Here is a 19905-nt window from a genome sequence, read left to right as displayed (position 1 = left end):
GTTAAAGGCATGGTGGCCTCGGTGGAAAACCACCTGTTGACTGAAGTCTGTCTCAGGGCAATATTGGGCCCTGGCAGGGGGACCAGGTGCCAGGGAAAGGAGTCCCCAGGTTTCCTGCCCTGGTTGAGTCTAGCATCCTCATGGCACTGACTTACTTCAGCAGCAGCATCTTCAACTTTCCATTGGAAACCACTGTGAAACTAGGCAGGTACTGTGTTAGAGCAACTTCTCTCAAACAAACAAAACATGCAGCACAGCCCAGTCACCGAATGCAGAGCTCAACACACACTTCAGTTTTTAAAGATGGTCTGCCTCCCTGGGGTGTGAGCTGCCCCTACTTATATGCTTCTTGGCAGCAAGGTGAGAAAGGAGCTAAGACAAAGGGCACAGAGTTGGATAAAAGGATAAAAAAAGGGGAGAGGGGGAGCAGAAGCGTTGTAATACTACACTCAAAACTGTCACCGGTTCCATTATAAATCCCTTTTATAGGTTTTTTATTACTTGGTTGTTAGTTTTTAAAACACAAACCTCTCTAGATTAAATCTTGGCATTCACAGGCTCAGCTCAGGGAAACAAAACAGGGAAAGCTCCACCGTCAGCCATTGGCTTAGCTACTTTTGAGTTACATTACTGATCAAACAAACAAATAGCAGGTTGGGTTTCCTCCTAGTCTCTCTCTACCTCTTTTATTTGGTATCTTCAGTAGCTGACTCAAGGTGAATTTTTACAAGCCATTAGTTCATAATTCAGTCTAGTTCATTTAGGTATTTCAAAGAAAAGGACATTTATAAGGTGTGCTTTTTTTTATAATGCAGGTGCTGGGGTTTTTATTCTCCAAGAAGTTACTAAATAAACTTAAGAATCCTGGCAGATACTTCAGCCTTTATGTTCTTTTTTTTTCCCCCCTATGGTCTGCCCAGATGCACTTTATTTTGTAACTTAGACTTGAGTACCCCAGACTGCATTTTATCTCAAGCAATAAAAATAAACCATGTCTTAATTAAAAACAAGTTTCAAAACCCCAAATCTGTACACTCAAACTAAAGTATGCTAAAGAAGCAACCAAAGACAATAAAAGCCAAAAGTCCCCATTTAAGATGTCTTCAGCCAATGAATTGTGGGAGATTTATGAGCATCTAACACTCGTTATCACTAATGAGTTAGCCACATGGATTTCCAGTGCATCAAGATGTGAACAGACATCTTAGACAGAAATGGGTCCTATTTGCCTAAACTTGTGTTCCTTATAACTCCAGAAGCTGGCAAACACAGAAGAGGGAAGTGTCTATTCAACATCTTGAGGTGTCTTTTGAGTTTCTTTTCTTAACAAACTTAGTTCTCTAACAGGGGCATGGCAGGGAAAGGGAATGTGTTGCTTTCCCATTGATACTCTCCTCGAAGCTTACTTGTCCTTTGAGAAATCCTGGCTCTTCAGATAAGTGGGACTGGAAAGGATAACAGGGACACAGCCAGAGATACTTAATGCTTACTCCTAAACCTTTCTTTTTATCTGTGGTATCGCAAGTCCTCTGCTGAGCTAAACAGCTCAGTTAAGTAGTTGGCCCAGAAAAAACTTGAACTGAAAACCAAGCATAGTGCAAAATTATGAATCCAGGGTCCCAAATGACCAGTCCTCCTCCCTCCCTGCAAACAGTGGCCAGCCATCACCACTGGCCAGAACTGCTTGGTGTGGTCCACAGATCAGTGGCATCAGAATGTTCTGGCAAGTGAGTGCTTAAAACACAGGTTCCTCGGCCTAGCCCCAGACTGTGATTCAGTAGATCTGTAGTGAGGCTCCCAAATCCACATTTTTAGCCCATGGCTTGGTTTGAAGCTTATGATCATTGATTTGACTGGCCTAGGCTGAATCCTCTTCTTTCCTGACAGGAAAGGAATGTTTCTTTTGTGCACGTCTTAGGCAGAAGGTTATAGTCCCCAGTACTCAGATGATTCCATGCTCTGACCTATTTGTCCTTGAGTCCTGAGTTAAGGATAAAGAACAATGCAGAGTAGCTTGAGGAGCAGAAGGGAACCTGGAGGGTTTGATCTTTTGGGTTTGTTTACTTGCTGTGAAGCAAGTCAGACAGTCTGATAAGAGGGATCACATCCACAGACACACCAAGTCCTTCTGAAAGAAATTGGGTAAGGAGGCAGCAGGCAGGGACCCTGAACTGACTGTCCAGACCACAGCCCATGATGAATTCTATTTACATTCAATCAGTCACTTAAAGAACTTTGGCCTACATTGTCCTTCCACCTGCCATATGGAATCCTCTTTCTTCCTTAACTGGAAACTATCCCCACAAGATCAGTGTCTGGTTCCCTCAGTCAAGGGCATGGGGGATGGGGGATGAAAAAAGATTAATTTAAAATAGGCTAGCAAATTCAAGCTATAGCTGTGTATAAACAGCCTGCATTATTTTAAATACCTGTTTTCTGCACTCACACCCCATTTGTTCCTGCTTAAAAACCTTCAGTGTCTTTTAAATGCACCCTGGACCAAGTCTAAACATCTTAGTCTACCTCTGAGGCTATGCACATCTGCCCCCAACCATTTATCTCATCTCTAGCTTCTCCCAGCCCCACACACTCCTCCGCGCCCAGCACACGCTCTTCCCTCTGCAGCCCTGCCGCCTTCTCTACCTTATCTGATGAAGACCTTGAGGAAAGAATCCTCCAGATCCCTGCCTCACTGCAGCCTCATCTGTGCAGTTTCCCTGGTCTTTGCAGGTAGCCCACAGCACTGGAAGCAAACGTTTACGTCAGCCCTGGCACCTGTTAAGTGCTCCATTATCATTTGTTGAATTACGGAATAAAAGAGAGCACTTACTACACTCTGTTGTCACATTCTGTCGTCAGTCTTCCTAAATAGCTTTTCTACTGCACAGTCCAGTTTGTTCATCTGTAACTGCCCTAGTGCCTGACACATAGAAGCTACTTAATAAACACCATCCGTACCTGTGGTCCTCGTCCCTGGCTGCTCAACAGAATCATGTGAGGAACTTTTGAATCAGCCTCGCACTAAGTCGCACCTGAGGCCACTTAAGAATAATTGGGGTAGGGCCCTTTCGTCAGTATTTTTTTTTTTAAATACCTTGTGCTGTCAGAGTACAGAATCATTGATTTATATAAATTAGGAGGATGCTTCAGCCTCAAGGGAGAAATTCTGATGAAGACAGGAGGGTGGTAAAAGATAATAAAATTAGCTAATGTTGCTAACAGGACAGGGTTCTCAGGGATCTTTTTGTTTTTGTTTTGAGACTTAAGAGAGTCTTAATAAGGACTCAGTTTTTAGTACCAGGCTATAGCAAAGAAAAATTGAACTATCCCAATATTTAATTTAATGATTTCCAGTCCTATGGACTTTGAAATTTGGGAGAAAATGACAGTCATTTTCCAATTTTTAATTTTGATGAGGACATTTTTAAAAAGAACGAATTGCCATCCACTGTCTGCATCATTACATGAAGGAAAGGACTCTCTGAATAAAGGATAGTCCCCCCCATGAAAGGAAAATGGTGACTTTACATCAACATGTACATTTTCTTTCTTCCTCTTTTTTTTTTTTTAACTTCAATGTAGGCAGTAAAACTTTATCTCTGAGCCTGGCTACCTGACCAGAGAGCATTTAGGATTCACTGGACTATTTTACACTTTTCCAGGAATACAGAAGTATAGATTATGTCAATCCAACCATTAACAATTTTCTCCAATATGCCCAACCCAATGTGCTCAATTAATTGAAGATGGTTTTCTCTTATTCTATCTTTCACACAGAAAGAAAATACACAGCTCAGAGGGCCAATGACCAAGGAATACGGAAGAAAGCACCAAATTTAAAGTAGGACACCAGGTTTTTATCCAGTTCTGCCACCAACTAATGTGCATCCTTGGATAATTCACAGAGTAGCAATGTCTTAAAACTTGGGTTTTCTATGAGACTGAGCTCCATCTGGGTGGCTTTGTCCTCAGAGCCTAGTACACTGCCTGGTACATAGTAGATACTCAATAAATATTTGTTAAATTAATGAATAGATTAAATCGAGGATTTATTTTACATCATTTCTAAAGTCTTAGCCAGGCCCCAAATCCTACAATGTATTTAAATAGTAAACTACAAATCTCTGCCCTTACTAATTTATTATTAACTTACCCAGTGGTTCCCAAAAGGTCATTATTCTTGTATGTAAAGTGCCTAAAGAATTGATGAAGGAGTGAAACTTCTGAATAACTTTGTTGTCTATTGTATTTTTAATTGTAAAAATTTTATATATGTCATAAAAAGTGTGGAAAATAAAGAAAAAGAGGGGGGAAAGGGAGAGAATTAGTCATAGGTCCTGACATTGAAAGAGACTATTTTGGCATGTATGCTTTTAATTTTCTTTTTTTTTGTTACCTCAGTTAATATTTCTACTGTGACTGAAGGTTGGGGTAAAATTTTCAGCTAAGGAAACTGAAGCAGTAAAAAGTAACTTATTACGACTTACTAGGATACTGGGACCTCTCAGAGAGGTTTGCATGTATGATAATCATTCCATGTCTGGAAATATTCCAATTTTTCAACAGATTGCAGACAGAGAGCCTGAATTAGCCTTTCCAGAGATGAGGTTCTCAATGTAGTCAACATCCTGCCATTCAAGTTAGCAAGTCTAAAACATCCCAAAGAAGGTCAAGAGGATCAGCCTGGTGAACCAGTTAACCTGCTGAATAATTTTCCTTGTATTAGTAACAAGACTGCTTGTGGGAGAACATGGTTGAGCTTGATCATAACAACCTCAGCAAGAAACTCCTTCAAGGTTGGGATGGGGGTTCATCTATATATTCCCCAAATTGCCTTGCACATGGTATTAATAAATACTGTTTAGGGAACTACATTCAATAACTTCTAATAACCTATGATAAAAAAGAATATGGCAAAGAATATGTGTATATATATGTGTAACTGAATCACTATGCTGTACATCAGAAACTAATGCAACATTGTAAATCAACTATACTTCAATAAAAATTTTTAAAAATGATGTTGAGTAAAATAAAAGGTTAAGGATCTGTTATCTATCTGCTTATCTAAAGCCTATCTTATAAAATTCATGTTAAACTGTAAATATCATAAGCTTAAATGTTTCTCAAACAGTGTCTTACATCTCATAGGCACTCATTAAATATATGAAGGTTGAATAAATACATTCCCTTACCACTGTAAAATTGTACTTCCTGTTACCCAATCTAAAAAACACTTTTTTTAAGCTATGTATATTTTTGGAGGAGTGTCCTTAAACATTTGACATTTCAACATTTGACCAATGGGTGTATTTTATTTTTTATATATTATATTTGGGTTTTCTCTGCTATGTATATACGTATATACATGGACAAAACCACTCCCATCTGTTTCTCTCTTTCTAAGATCAAGAAACCCATACTTTAAGGAGCTCCTCTCCACTCCCACAACTGTTTTAGCGACCCCGTTCTGGAGTTTTTTCACATACTGTTCTGCTCCATGTGACTCACTTCAATGGCTGATGTGACTTGGCATATCTACTAGCTGGGACTGAGATCTTCCATTTTCTTTCAATTACAATGCCACACATCAAATGATAGCCTTTAGTAAACAGCCTACAGTGGCTCCTGATTTTGTTTTCTGAATCATAACTGATGACCTAAAGAAACAATTCCAAGTTCAGTTTATTTGTAGTTTGTAGTATCTCAATCTACGGCAGAGAGATTAGTGTTCACCAGTATTCCCTGTGCTCCCCTACATTTCACAGACTTCCTTTCAGTTAGGTTGGATCATGTGGCTAGCTTCAGCCAATGGATGATGAGCAGAATGATATGTATTACTTTTGGGTCAAGGAAGTTAAGAACCAGGGTGGTTATTGTCCATTGCTCTCTTTCCCTGCCAAAACATCTCACAAACCATGTATTCCAGATAAAGACTTACAAGTTGGCAGGGCCACTGTTAGCCTGGACCCCTGAGTGACTGAATGGAGCAGACTCCCCCACCCCACAACTGTAACACGTAACAAGAGAAATAAATTTTGTTGTGTTAAGCCAGAGAGATGTATGTTGAAGTTTGTCTACTGCAGCATGTAGTACTGTTGCAGAACACAAATGAATATATTCTATATATGTAATACTTTACAACTACATTTTAAAATCTCACTAACTATGTCATTGAGGTAAAAGTACTTCCCTCCCCACTAATTATCCTCTTCTCCAGGCAACCCTGCTGACTGTCCATTGGCTGTGGTTATGATGGATATATATGATCACTTTAGGTTGGACCTTCCCCAGAATCCGTTAGTAAAACTGTTGATGAGATGGAGGGAATTAAGAAGTGGATCACTTTCTCTATGGGAATAAAAGCTGGGAAAGCCTGGGGCGGTAGCATCATTCTCAGGCTACAATCTACTGTGTTTCTGAACACAATAGAAACTAAGTTAGAATCACCTTAGTACTTCAGCATGGCTTTGTTGGCTTCCAAATAATTAACTCTGTCACTACTCTAAGTTGAGTTTTTTGAAATATGGGTATTTCTTGGGAAAACGACTGCTTCTTAAGAGAAAGAAATTCTGCCCCAGTCCATTCAGTGCCTTTTTTTTTTTCTTTCAGCTTCTCAGCCCAGTCTTGGAGCTCTAAGAAATGACAAATGACCTAAGAGCTGATTTGCAAGGTGGCTAGAAGTGTATTTTGCTCCTGTCGATTGAAGGAGCAGGGGGATTCACGTTGGGCAATGTGTTGTGTAATTCTGTGGCTCCACTCAAAACCTCTCAGGATAAACAGTGTGGGAACTCTGGATGCTGAAGTGGACTGAGGGAGCACGTTGGTTGAGCCTGGCTTTAGGAGTGCTTGGTATAACAATATTATTAATAATAGCTACCACTTACGAAGTACTTACAGCTCTAAGTGATTTCCCTGAAATGGCTCTTTGAGCCTCACAAAAATCCTTTTTAAATACTGCTGTTATCCCCCATTTTACAGACAAGGAAACTGTGGCCCTGAGGTGTTGAGTGGTTGGCAGGAGGTCAGAATTCCCTCTACTGGTCCGGTCCCTCCATTAAGTCTGAACTCAAAGCCCAGGCCTCCAGCCACTATTCCCTAAGGGTGGTCCCGTGGGGCTGCTCAGGGGTCCAGGCAGGCACTGGGCAACCCGCCTTCCTCGCGGTGGCCAGACGGCGCCTGTGGATGAGAAGCAACCCTGAGGTGCCCACGACACAAGGCCCCAGGCTCTTGGGCAGAGTGGAGGCTGGCTCCACCAAGGATGGGAAGACACCAAGGCAGGTGGCCAGGAAAGGCGAAATGGCCTCTGGGGCAGAAGGAAAGAGTCCTGGCACTTGGTGAAGAGGAGAAAGAGAAGGTGCTGCTGGCAGTGACAGAAAAGAACCATCCCAGGTCAGGTCTTGGGAAGGCCAGAGGCCCACCCTCCTCCAGGCCGTGAGGACATTGGAATAACCACTTTTTGGCTTACTAAAACTCCTCCCTCAATTCCAACAAGAATTCTTTTACAGAGAGAAGAGGAAGGACGAGCAAGGACAGGAAGCCTCAGGGGCTCCTGGGCGCAAAGCCGTGCGTGCTGCGCCCTCCCCCGCCAGCCCTCGCGGCGTCCCGCCACCAGCGATGCTCTTCGCCTTTGTCATTCTGCATCCCACCGAGCCAGCTAAGTCACTCAGCTGTCGCATGCGGCCCGGAGCCACAGGATACAAAATAACTCCAACGGGGCCTCCCCAAGGCGGGGGAGGGGGCCGGAAGGCCCGGAGCATCAGCTGCATCTCTGCAAGTTGCTGAATTAGCCGCGCTGCTGTTTTGCTTTTAATTTCGATGTGAATTCAAGAATGTCTCGGGTGTCTTGGCAGCGTGTGAATGAGTCCCTTTCTGAAAGAATTTACCTTGCTTAAGGGCCGCTGTCAGGCGCACCAAACTCGCAGTGAGCAGCAGGCTTTGACAGGAGCCGCCTGCTCGCCCTCTGGGCGCCCCGGGCCTCGGCCTCCTTTCCCCGAGGGCCTGCCTCCCGGAACCCCGTCCGGCGGGCCACCACTTCCTGGGAAGGCCGACCAGGGCCTGGGCCTGGCTTGGCCTCCGTGCCTCCGCCATCGGGGAGCCCGCGTCCAGCCTTTCTCCTCCCGGACAGGACCTCAGTGGCCGGCACAGACGGAAGCAGGGAAATTGGGCAGAAGGTTCTGGAAACTGACAGGCTCCCTCCTGGAGGAGCTCTGCTCTGCCCTGCCCCTGGGGTTCCCAGCCGGAGCGTCCCGGAGCCATCACCAGCCTGACATCAGGCTGAAGGAAAGGGCTGTTCCAGTGAGGATGCCCCTAGACATTTGTTGCTCTAGCAGAAAGCAGTTAATACATAGATGGCACATCGTAGTGCACGTTTTGTTTAAGCATCACATCCAAGTCCTTGCTGCCACATTTCTCCATATGAGTGTGCCCGATTTTTCCCACCGCCAGGGTCTATACCTCCTGGAGTTGGATCTCCAGTGTAAAGCCAAGGACACAAGGAGCAGAGACAGCCCTTTTGGTTGCCTGGCTGCTGCTTTTGCCCACGTGAGCCAGTGCTTTGACCTGACTAGAGAAGAATTGGCATGAAACATTTTAAAGCAGGTCCGATATATTTTAAAGAATATATAATCCAACACGAACACTGAACAAATGAGGCAAAGTACAAACAGCTAATAAACATATGAAAAATGTTCAGATCTACTAGTTATTGAAGAGGTGTGAGACCTTCCTTTTCCCCTTCCAAACTAGCAAAATGAAAGTGTGGAATACCCCACACTGGCCTGGGTGTGCCAAGTTTGGAACTCTCTGTAGGCATGTAAATTGATACGAGGTTTCTGGAAAGTAATTTGGCAACATCTATCAAGAGCCTTAAAAATGCTCCACACAGATGAGTGAACTCTGAAGCAGAGGCTTGGAAGCCAAAAAGATGTGAGTCCTAATCCTCACTATTCCAGCTGTGTGCCCCAGGACAAGTCACTGACTCGCTTAAGCTTCTTTAAGCCCCTTTCCTCCAGTAGGAGACAAATCTCTAACTCACAGGGCTGTTGTGAGGATGAAGGGAAAAAATACAGGCTACTTAACAAACGGTGATGGTAGATACAGTGGTTGTTATCATAAATTCTCTTCAAGCCAGTAATCTGGACTGCCCCCAAATTATCTGAGATGTAGGCAAAGATTTCATGCACAAAAGATGTCTATCCAGCATTGCTTATAATCATAAAAACATGATTGATAGATAAGATAGATAGATAGATTAAAAGATAGATAAAATAAACCATGGAAACAACACACCCAGCATTAGGGGGAAAGTTAAGAAAGTAATGGTACAACTATGTGGTTTTGGATATAAACCCAATTGATAGCATATAATATGCACTGTTCTGTACCTTCCTTTTTTAACTTAACAGTATAACATTTTGCAAGTTTTACTTGTCTGCAGGATAACAGTGCCTAGCATTGGAACTGCTGGCTCAAAAGATGTGCATTTAACAATTTGCAGCCATGGCCAATTTGCCCCACAGAAGTTGTTCCAAAGCACACTCCGGCAGAGATACCAGAGGGCCTTTTTCTGCAGCTCTCCACAACAGTGTTCTCAACCTTTGTTCTTGGCCAAGGTGAAAGTGGTATCCCATTGAAATTTCAATTTGCATTTCTCTTATGAGTGAGGTTGAGCACCTTTTCATATGTTTAACAGCCATTTGTATTTCCTTTTCATTGAATTGTCTGCTCACAGTAGCTTTGGCCTCAGTTTCTATTGAGTAATAGGTCTTTTTTTTCTCCCTGCATTCATTTAGCTCTTCAGTTATGCAAATTATTTTTCCTCTAGTTTATCACTTATCTTTTAATTTTTTTTTCTCGGTGGTTTTTGCCATTCAGCTTTAAAATAAAAAGCCATATTATCTAGGTTCTAGGCAATTGCTCTTTCTGTGCCGTGACACTCTGCATTGTCCTAACTCATTGACTCTTCTCACTCTTTCTGAGCTCCTTGAGGGCAGGGACTGTGACTATCTGGTTCATCACTTGAACCCCTGGCAGGCAGCCAAAAGATACCTGTTCAGTGACTAGTTCCATGTTGTGAATGAGTGCCAATAACCCATGCCTGCTAGGTAAATCTGCTCAGCACAGTACACAAAGAAAAAACATTCCCCTGTCCTATCAACTTCTGCCACCAAACAATCATGATCAATTCGTAACAAAAATGTAGTGAATTTTCAAGGTATCACCCCAGCCTCAGAGATCAACATTCAAGGTCATATGTGAGAGTTAACAAGTCCACCCCTCAGCCTCCCACCCAGCCCAGCCCCAGTCCAGCCCCAGTCCAGCCCCAAGTGGGACACACTCTCCCAGCCCCTTAGGGACTCACTGTGCTCTGGCTCCTCGGCTGAGCGGGCTGGTGGGCAAATCCCCATCCACAGGGGACTGGGGCAGCTTCAGAAGACCCTCAGTGTGTCTTCTCAGGTACCTAGGAGGAAAAGCAAAGTTCCTTTCCAATTGCAAAGAACTGGGAGGCTCAGATTGTGTCATGCAAATGATTAACTCCAATATATGGAGCATTCCTGGCCTCACCAGGAAGAATCAAGCAAATTCAAATTAAAAGGAAAAGGAAGAGGGTACAGAACAATTTTCAGCCTTTGGCAGAGGTAGACCAGGTTAGGAATTGCTGCCAGGGTCTCATATAGTGCTTGCTGTTCAGGGGCAAAATTGTGCAGAGGTACAAAATTAAACCTTGTCTCCAAAGCTGATTTCATTTTGGAGCTCAGCCATCTGTGTTGTTTTTCCATAAGCAAGGGACATCGATCTGACTCTAGGAGGGCTGCATTCACGTATCCAATTCTGCTTTATTCGAATAGTTAGCCTCCTCTTCCAAGAAAACATGATGCAGCCACTATAAACAACGACCCCTACCGGACCAGAGACATTGAAAATATCTTTATATCTCTATGTATCTTAAAGGCTTTTTTATTTTTAACTTTTTATTTTGAAAAAATATCAAATTTACAGAAAAGTTACAAAAACAATTCAGTGAATTCCCAAACACTCCTCATCTAGATTCACCAATTGTTCTTGTTTTTTTCGGCTACATTTGCTTTATCACTCTCTATACAATATATACTATTATTATCTTTTTAAATGAAATATTTGAAGGCAAATTGTAGACTTTTACCCCTAAATATTTAAGTCTTTGCTGCTAACAGTAAAGACATCCTCTTACATAATCACAGTACAGGTATTAAATTCAGAAAGTTTAACATTGTTAAATTACTGCTATCTAATCTGCTGTTCATATTCAAATTTTACCAATTGTCCCAATAAAGTGCTTTATAGCTCTTTGTTTCCCAGACCAGTATCTAATCTTGGTTGCATTTAGTTATTTTGTCTTCTTAATTTCCTTTGATCCAGAAGAGTTCCTCAACCTAGTCTTTATGATCTTGAAGTTTTTAAAGATTCCTGGCCAGTAGAATTTCCTTTAGTTTGCATTTGTCTGATGTGTCTCCATGATTAGATTCAGATCATGCATTTTTGATAAAAATATTTTAATTGCTCATGATTCTTGTATACTATAACCAAATTATCAGAGGAGTCACATTTTGAAATAGTTTTTTCATTATGGTTAATTTGGATTTGCAGCTGATTTTCTAATGCATTATCTTCTACATTTTTGTACTATCTCCTTTTGATAATCAGTAAACATGGTATTTTATTTTATTTTTTGCATTTAGGGTTTATTCTTTTGAATACAGATCAGGGTGTTTCTCTTGTTGCTCACACTCTTTTTGTCAGTTCTGTTTTTTGTATCTGTTTATAATATTTGGATATTAACAATTTATTTTGAAATAAAAGTCGTTCCCCTCTACACCAGGTCTCTCTTATTCTCCTTTGTATCTCTACCTGAGCGCCACTCAGGAAGCCTCTGGGAAACCTTGGTTGACTCAGTGAGTAAATTTAGTAGCTATGCACTGAATCTTCTGAATTCAGGTCCTATGCAAAACATAATTTTGGTTGCTATTAATTACTCTATACATTGAGAAGGAAAGAATTCAGGTATTACAGTTTTACAAAAATTTCTTCTACTAATGCTTTAAGTGTCTCAATCTTCTAATGAGCCCAAAGTCCACTATCTTTGGCTAAAACCATGCTTGATCTCTGGTGCCTTTGAAGAGGAAGGTTGGAGGGGGTGGTTGGTGATCTGAAGTTGGGGTTCTTGGGGGAAATATCCCCCACAAATGAAGACAGAGGCAGGCTGAGAGCTTTCAGGCTCTACTCAAGGACACCAAGTCTGAATCCAGAGAATTGGACATAGTCACTCCTTGGGTTCAAACCTTCTAGCTTGTAATAGGCCCAGCCACATCAGTCTGATGCTCAAGGCACCTGCCATCCAGAACCTGCCCACCTCTCAGGGCTCAGGTTCTCCCTCCTTATTCCTCTGCCAGTAACACGTCTTCTCTACCCTCTCTTTGGAGTTTTGATACTTGATCAAAGAAGGATAGAGGCTCAAAATCACAGAGAATTTTTAAAATTTAAATCATAATAAAATAGTTTAAATTTATCAGATTGGCAAAGATAAGATAGGTTAATTATAGGCAAAATAAGTACTTTTGTACACTTTTCATATATTTTATGGCATCTGTTTCAACTTAAGATGCCTTCACCAGTGGACCCAGCAATTCCATTTCTGGAGCTCATTCCCTATAGAAATACTTGCACAAAGAAGTGCAAACAGACAAGCAAAAAAGCATGTAAAAGCATGTTCACTGTAACCTTTTTGTAACAATGAAAAGAAGGAAACAGGTTTCTCAACTGTACACCAATAGGGGCTGGTTACATAGATTATAGCTCAGCATAGAGAGTAAAACAATCTGGCTATTAAAAAGAGCAAGGTGGATCTGTGTGATCTGATATGAAACCTGTCCAAATTATATTGTTAAATGAAAAAACAATTTGCAAACCAGATTAAATATGGTTATTAATATTGTGAAAATATTAACTAGTTTATATGTTAATACATTCACAGCCAAAAATCTGAAAAAAACCCACACTAAACTATGAACAATGGTTATCATCTCAGGAATGTGGGATTATGGGAGGCTTTAACATTCTTTGTTCTGTACATTTGTGACATTTGAAATTTTTATAAGAAATGCTATTTGAAAATCAGGGGGAAAAAACCCCAAAGAATAGGGAGAGGTGGGTGTAACTCACTGGTAGAGAGCATGCTTAGCATACTCGGGGGCCTGGGTTCAAGCCCCAGTAGTTCCATTAAAAAAAAAAAAAACAATGAATAAAAAAGCCCATGAATTTTTTAAAATGATAGTGTGTGGGGTCAGGGAGTTGGTGGGGGTCCAGGTGCAATAAGATTAGCCATATGTTGACAACTGCTGAAGCTTTGGGAGGGTTTCTGTATTCTCTAGTTTTGCATGTTAGAATACTCCATAATAAAAAGTAAAAAAGAAAAAAGAAAAACACCCAAAATCTTAGGACAGGTAGGAGAAGAGGAAGCACAGCCTGCCTGTTAGTTGGGAAAGGATGGATTTCTTTAAACATCTAAGCGCAGATTTTAACAGGTAGAGGATGAGGCTCATTATTGACTTTTTTAAAGTGTGAAAACTGATTTTGGAAAGATTCCTTTGTATAATTTGAGTTGGAGAAGAGAAGGAGCAGAGGTGAGGAGACAAGTAGAAATCACTTTGCTACAGGCCAGTAGCAATAAGGTAGAAAGGAAGGGTCAGTTACAGGTGGGATGGAGGCTGCAGGGGAGAGTCAGTCAGGGTGCCTGTTGAGTGGGGAGGTGGGAGAGGAGTCCTGCGAACATCTCAGTTCTTCCTCAGAGCACCTGGAGGCTGGTGGGGCCATCAACAGACCCAGGCAGAGATCAGTTTCCTGAGCCCCAGGTTCCATCTGCCTCCGCCCAGGGAACCCCCTCCTCCCAACCTCTGCAGGGGCCTTTCAGCTGGCCCTCGCCTGGCTCAAGTGCGGCTGGAACAACGGGCCTTGAACTTGACTCCACTCTTTCCTCTCCATTCCTCCCAACACCACTGTCCATTTCTTGTAAGGTTCCCTAACTGGTTATAGGGGTTAGCAGGAGGATTTGTTTTCTAATGTTCATTTACTCATCCAGTATCTTTAAGTAGCCACAACAAGCCCAGGTGTTGAGTACACATAGTAATGGGAATAGACAAGTCACTGGTCTCCTGGCACCTACAGTCCATTCTTCCACCATCTCATAAGCAGTTCTGTTTGTTAGTTTTCTCCTTTACAAAATTATTATTATTGTGATAAAATACATATAACATAAAATTTACTATCCTAACCATTTTTATGTATACAGTTTTATAGCATTAATTACTTTTTAAATCATAACTTCCTATTCTACCCCTCCCCCCTCCCCCCAGTCCCCAGGAACCACCACTCCACTTTCTGTCTCGATAAATTTGATTACCTGAGGTACTTCATATAAGTGGAATTATACACAATTTGTCTTTTGTGTCTGGCTTATTTCATTTAGCATACTCTTCTCAAGGTTCATCCATGTTGTAGCATGTGTCAGAATTTCCCTCCTTTTAAAGGATGAATTAACATTTTATTGTATGGATATACCACATTTTCTTGGGTTGTTTCCACCATTTGGCTATTGTGATGAAGCTGCTATGAACATGGATATACAAACATTTCTTTAAATCCCTGCTTTCAAGTCTTTGGCTCTATACCCAGAAGCAGAGTTGTTGGATCATATGGTAATTTTATTTTTTAATTTTTCGAGGAAATGCCATACCGTTTTCCACAGTGACTGTGCTATTTTCCATTCTCACCAACAGTGAGCCACAAAGGTTCCAATTTCTCCACAACCTCACCAGCACTTTTTATGTTGTTTGCTTGTTTTTACAGTAGCCATCCTAATTGATATGAAGTGGTATGGTGGGTTTTAAAACATAAAATTTTTTTTACAACTAACATTGTTCAAGGATATGACTTTGGATCCAAAAGGTTCCTTTCCTCTGGCATTAAGCCACCTCAGTCAGAGACAGAAAACTTTGAGAAGGACCAGCAGTTGTAGCACCTTCTTTCCAGGTTTCTAATTCTACTATTCTGAATGCAACATACCTGGAGGGCTCAATTTTACTCCACACAGGGCTGCCCCTTAGCTCAGTTTCCCTATATATACAATAGGAATAATAATAGTGTCTACCTTGGAGGGTTATTATGAAGATGAAATAAGTTAGTTAACATTAAGTACTTAGAATGGGGCCTGACATATTGTAAGCTCTGTACAAACACTCATTGAATAAAATAGTAAAATGATTTCCCAGTTTTGTGGCCTCTTTGGAGGTGCTGAGATAACGTAAGAATTGTCTATGACATTGGATAGAAACATTAATTGATCAAAGCTTTACTGAAAGCCTGTATGTCCAGGATTGTTCTAGGCACTGGGAGGGGACATAGGAGACGCCCCAGGACTGCCCAGGGTCTGTGGCTGCCCAGTGAGAGTAGCTTTTGAACTTCAAGTTTCAGCTTCTCCCAAATTAAAAACACAACTGCTCAGCTTGTTCAGCCCCTATAGCAGCACCATATGCTGGGCACTGTCCCGGGCATTTTACATGCCATTTCTAATCCTTATAACAATCTCATAAAATAGAGATTATTAATACTGTAATGGAGCAGGACCTGTGGGGCCCTCCCAGGACAGACTCCTCCCCCGTAACCTCTGCTGTAGGTCCTCTCCGATAATAGTATCTCATGTGTATTTCCTGAGGTTTTCAGATGCTAAAAACCACCACCAAAGGCAAGAAATTAACTATTTAATGATTGAGAGCATGTGGCCCCCAGACCTGTTGGCGACTAGGGGTTGATAGTGTTGTCCGCCCAGTTACTTCAACATCATATCAACCAATCAGCGAATTGTGCATGAGCTGACGTTCCCTGATAGCCCCCTCTCTACCTGGCCTTTAAATATACTTTGCTGAAAACTTTTGGGGAGTTTGGGGTTTTTTGGGCATGAGCCACCTCATCCTCCTTGCTGGACCCTGCAATGAACCTTTCCCTGCTCCAAACTCCCATGTTTTAGTTTGGCCTCAAGGTGTGACAGGCACACGAACTTGCCTTGGGCAACAATACCAGTTTACAGATAATGAAATTAAGGCTCTGAGGGGTTAAGTGACTTGCCCAACATAAGGAGCATGGTGGGAGATGAGTGTAGGTGGGAGGAAGGGTCGACCAGCCCAGAGCTTCAGACCTTCAGGATTAGTGAACATCGCCATGTACTGAGCCCTGCCACATGCAGGGACCAGCTAAGTCTTTAAACCTTTAAACATGTTTCAGCATGAAAGTCAACATTCATGGAAGCACTCTTCCAGGGCAGGCCTTTTACAAAGAGGAACCAGAAGCAGAGTGAGGCTAAATCATCAGCTAGCAAAATGTGTGTTCATTTCAAAGTCTCCAGACACCCGAAAGGGTAGTTAAGCACTACCCAGTTGTTTAAAAGGAGACTTTCTGCAGCAAAATCACCTGGGTTGCTTATCAAGAATGCAAATTCCTGGGCCCCAGCCCAGGCTTATTAAATAAAAATCTGCCTAGCATTTGGAAGTTTCAGTAAAGCTTTCCCTGGAGCCTGGAAATTGGGGGAATATAACTAACTGCCCACAGAGAGTTAAACCATGAAATCAGCATCAAAGAATCCAGGCAAGATATGCAAAGTCATCTTTAAAGGGACAGATCAGTCTTCCCTTTCCCTCTTAACACTAACCAGATTGATTGTATTAACAAATATAAAGGAAGAATGAATAGGAGAAAATGTCATAACCTTGGCATCAAGAAGTATTTCTTAATCAAGATGCAAACAGCATAAGCCTTAAAAGAAAAGGATTCAAATATTCAACACTATAAAAATTAAAAACTTCTGTACAACAAAAGATGTCATAAAGAAAAAGTGAAGACAAGCCAGAGAAAGGGAGAAGATATTTGCATTATATATAATCGACAACAGATTGTATATAATCAACAAAAGATCAGTATCCAGAATATATTAAAAAAAAAAAACTTTTAAAAATCAATTTAAAAGAAGAGAGAAGTATCTCTGTAGAATAGTGATCAAAGGACATGAATAGGCAATTAAAGAAAAGCCTAAATCACAAATAAACACATGAAAAGGTGTTCAATTTTACCAGGATGGAGAAATGCAAATTAAAACCACAAAGAGATATTTCAAGGGCTGGCAAGGCAAGGCTGTGCAGCAGCTGAAACTTCTGTACACCCTGGTGCCAGCACAAAGGGGGACATGCTCTTTTGCAAAGCAATTTGGCAATAGCTAATAATATTTAAGAAGAAAATATCCCACAATCCAGTAATTCCCCTCCTAGAAAAATTCTCCGACATGTGCTCCAAGAGACAAATAGAAAAATGTCCTCTGCAGCATTTAGTTTAATAAAGAAGGAGACAATTTAAATGTTCAGTGTTAACCTGAAACAAGAAAACGGTTATTTTTCACCAGCAAAATACGTTTATTCAGGAGCAGCAAAGAATTGCAGTTCAGGACATACAACTATTGAGAACCAAATGTCAGCCCAGTAAAGCAAGGAGAGGAAACTCGTAAGAGGAGAAGGGGAAGGTAGAAGGGGCTGCTAAAAACAAAGAGTTAATCTGAAGAAACCAGAAGTTTGAGGTAGAGTGCCTTTACATTGACTGAGTTGTGACAATCACTGGCTGAGCTCTCCTTGCCAGGCAAGGAGAAAAATCTTCCTTCCTCCTGCTGATTTGATTATACAGTGGGTATGAAGTGGTATCTTGTGGTTTTGATTCACATTTCCATGATGGTCAGTGATGTTAAGCATCTTTTCATGTGCTTATTGACCATTCCTGTACCTTCTTTGGAGAAATATCTATTCAGATCTTTGCTAATTTTCATTAGGTTATTTATCTTTTTATGTAAGTTGACAATATTTTGTAGTTTTCAATGTACTATGTTACACTTATTTTGTTAATTTTATTCCTGTTTTATTCTTTTTGAATAAAACTGTAAGTTGTAAATGTGTTTTCTTTTTTTTTAATTGAAATATAGTTGATTTACAATAATGTGTTAATTGTTTTCTTAATTTCATTTTGCATTGGTCAATGCCAGACTATAAAAATACAATTGATTTTAGTATATGGAGCTTGTATCTTGCAACCTTCCTGAACTTGTTTATTAGTTCTAATAGGTTTTTTGTGACTTCCATAGGCTTTTCTACATTTAAGATCATAGGCTTTTCTACATTTAAGATCAAGTCATCTATGAAAGAGATAGTTTTCTTTCTTTCTTTCCAAATCCGAATGGCTTTTTTTCTTCTTTTGCCTAATTGCTTTGGCTAGAACATCCAGTACAATGTTGAATACAGTGGCAAGAACAGATATTTTTGTCTTGTTCCTGACGGAAGAGGGAAAGTTTTCAGTCTTTCACCATAAGTATGGTGTTAGCTGTGGACTTTTCATATATGGCCTTCATGATGTTGAAATATGATTCCTCTATACCCACTTTATTGAGAGTTCTTATCATGAATGGATGTTGAATTTTGTCAAATGGTTTTTCTTCATCTATTGAGGTGATCATATGATTTTTATGCTTCATTTTGTTAGTGTGGCTTATCACATTGATTGATTTGTGGATGTCAAACCATCCTTGCACCCCTGGAATAAACTGCACTTGATCATGGTATGACCCTTTTAACATATTGTTGAATTTGGCATGCTGATAATTTGTTGAGGATTTTTCCATCTATGTTCATCAGAGATATTGGCCTGTAATCTTCCTTTCTTATATCTTTGTCTGGTTTTGGTATTTTTCTCATTTCTTAAGGTGAAATGTTAGATTATTAATTTGAGATCTTTCTTCCTTTTAATATAGGTACTTAAAGCCATAAATTTCCTCCTAAGTGCTGCTTTCATTGCATTCCATAAGTTTTGGCACATTGGGTCTTCATTTCTATTCATCTCAAGTTATTTTGTAATTTCCCTTGTGACTTCTTTGACCCATTGGCTGTTTAAGAGTGTATTGTATATTTTCCACATATTTGTGAATTTCCTAAATTTCCTTGTGTCATACATTTGTACTTTCATCTCACTGTGATCAGAGGCATATTTGTATGATTTCACTCCTCTGAAATCTATTGAAAAAAATTTTATGGCCTAACATATGATCTAATATTGGAAAATATTCTATGTATACTTGAGAAGAAAGTATATTCTGCTATTGTTACAGTCTTTTGTAGGTATCTGTAAGTTAATTTATAGTATTATTCAAGTCTTCTGTTTCCTTGTTGATCTTCTACCTAGTTATTGTTTCCATTATTGAAAATAGTATACTAAAGTCTTCAACTATTACTGAATTGTCTATTTCTCCTTTCACTTATGACTATGTTTGCTTCGTATATTTTGGGCTCTGATATATATATATATATATATGTATGTTTATAATTGTTAGGTCTTCTTGATATAATGGTCATTTTATAATAATATAATCTCCTTCCTTGTCTTTAGTAACAATTTTTATTATAAAGTCTACTTTGTCTGACATTACTATGGACATTGCAGCTCTCTTTTGGTTACTATTTGCATGGTATGTCTTTTTCTATCTCTTTCCTTTTAACCTATCAGTGTCTTTGAATATAAAATGTATCTCATGTAGAGATCATATAGCTGGTCTTTCTGAAAATCTCTGCCTATTGATTGGAGTCTATCTACACTTAATTTAATTATTAATAAGGTAGGATTTACACCTGTCATGTTGCTATTTGTTTGCTATATGACTTAAGTCTTTTTTATTCCTCTATTCCTCCATTACTGCCTTTCTTTTTATTAAATAGATATTTTCTAGTGTGCCATTTTAATTTCTTCTACAATATTTTTAAGTTATTTTCTTAGTGGTTTCCTGGAGATTGC

The sequence above is a fragment of the Camelus bactrianus genome, chromosome 11, assembly GCF_048773025.1.
Source record: "Camelus bactrianus isolate YW-2024 breed Bactrian camel chromosome 11, ASM4877302v1, whole genome shotgun sequence".
Taxonomy (NCBI): domain Eukaryota; kingdom Metazoa; phylum Chordata; class Mammalia; order Artiodactyla; family Camelidae; genus Camelus; species Camelus bactrianus.
This window is presented reverse-complemented; position numbering follows the sequence as displayed.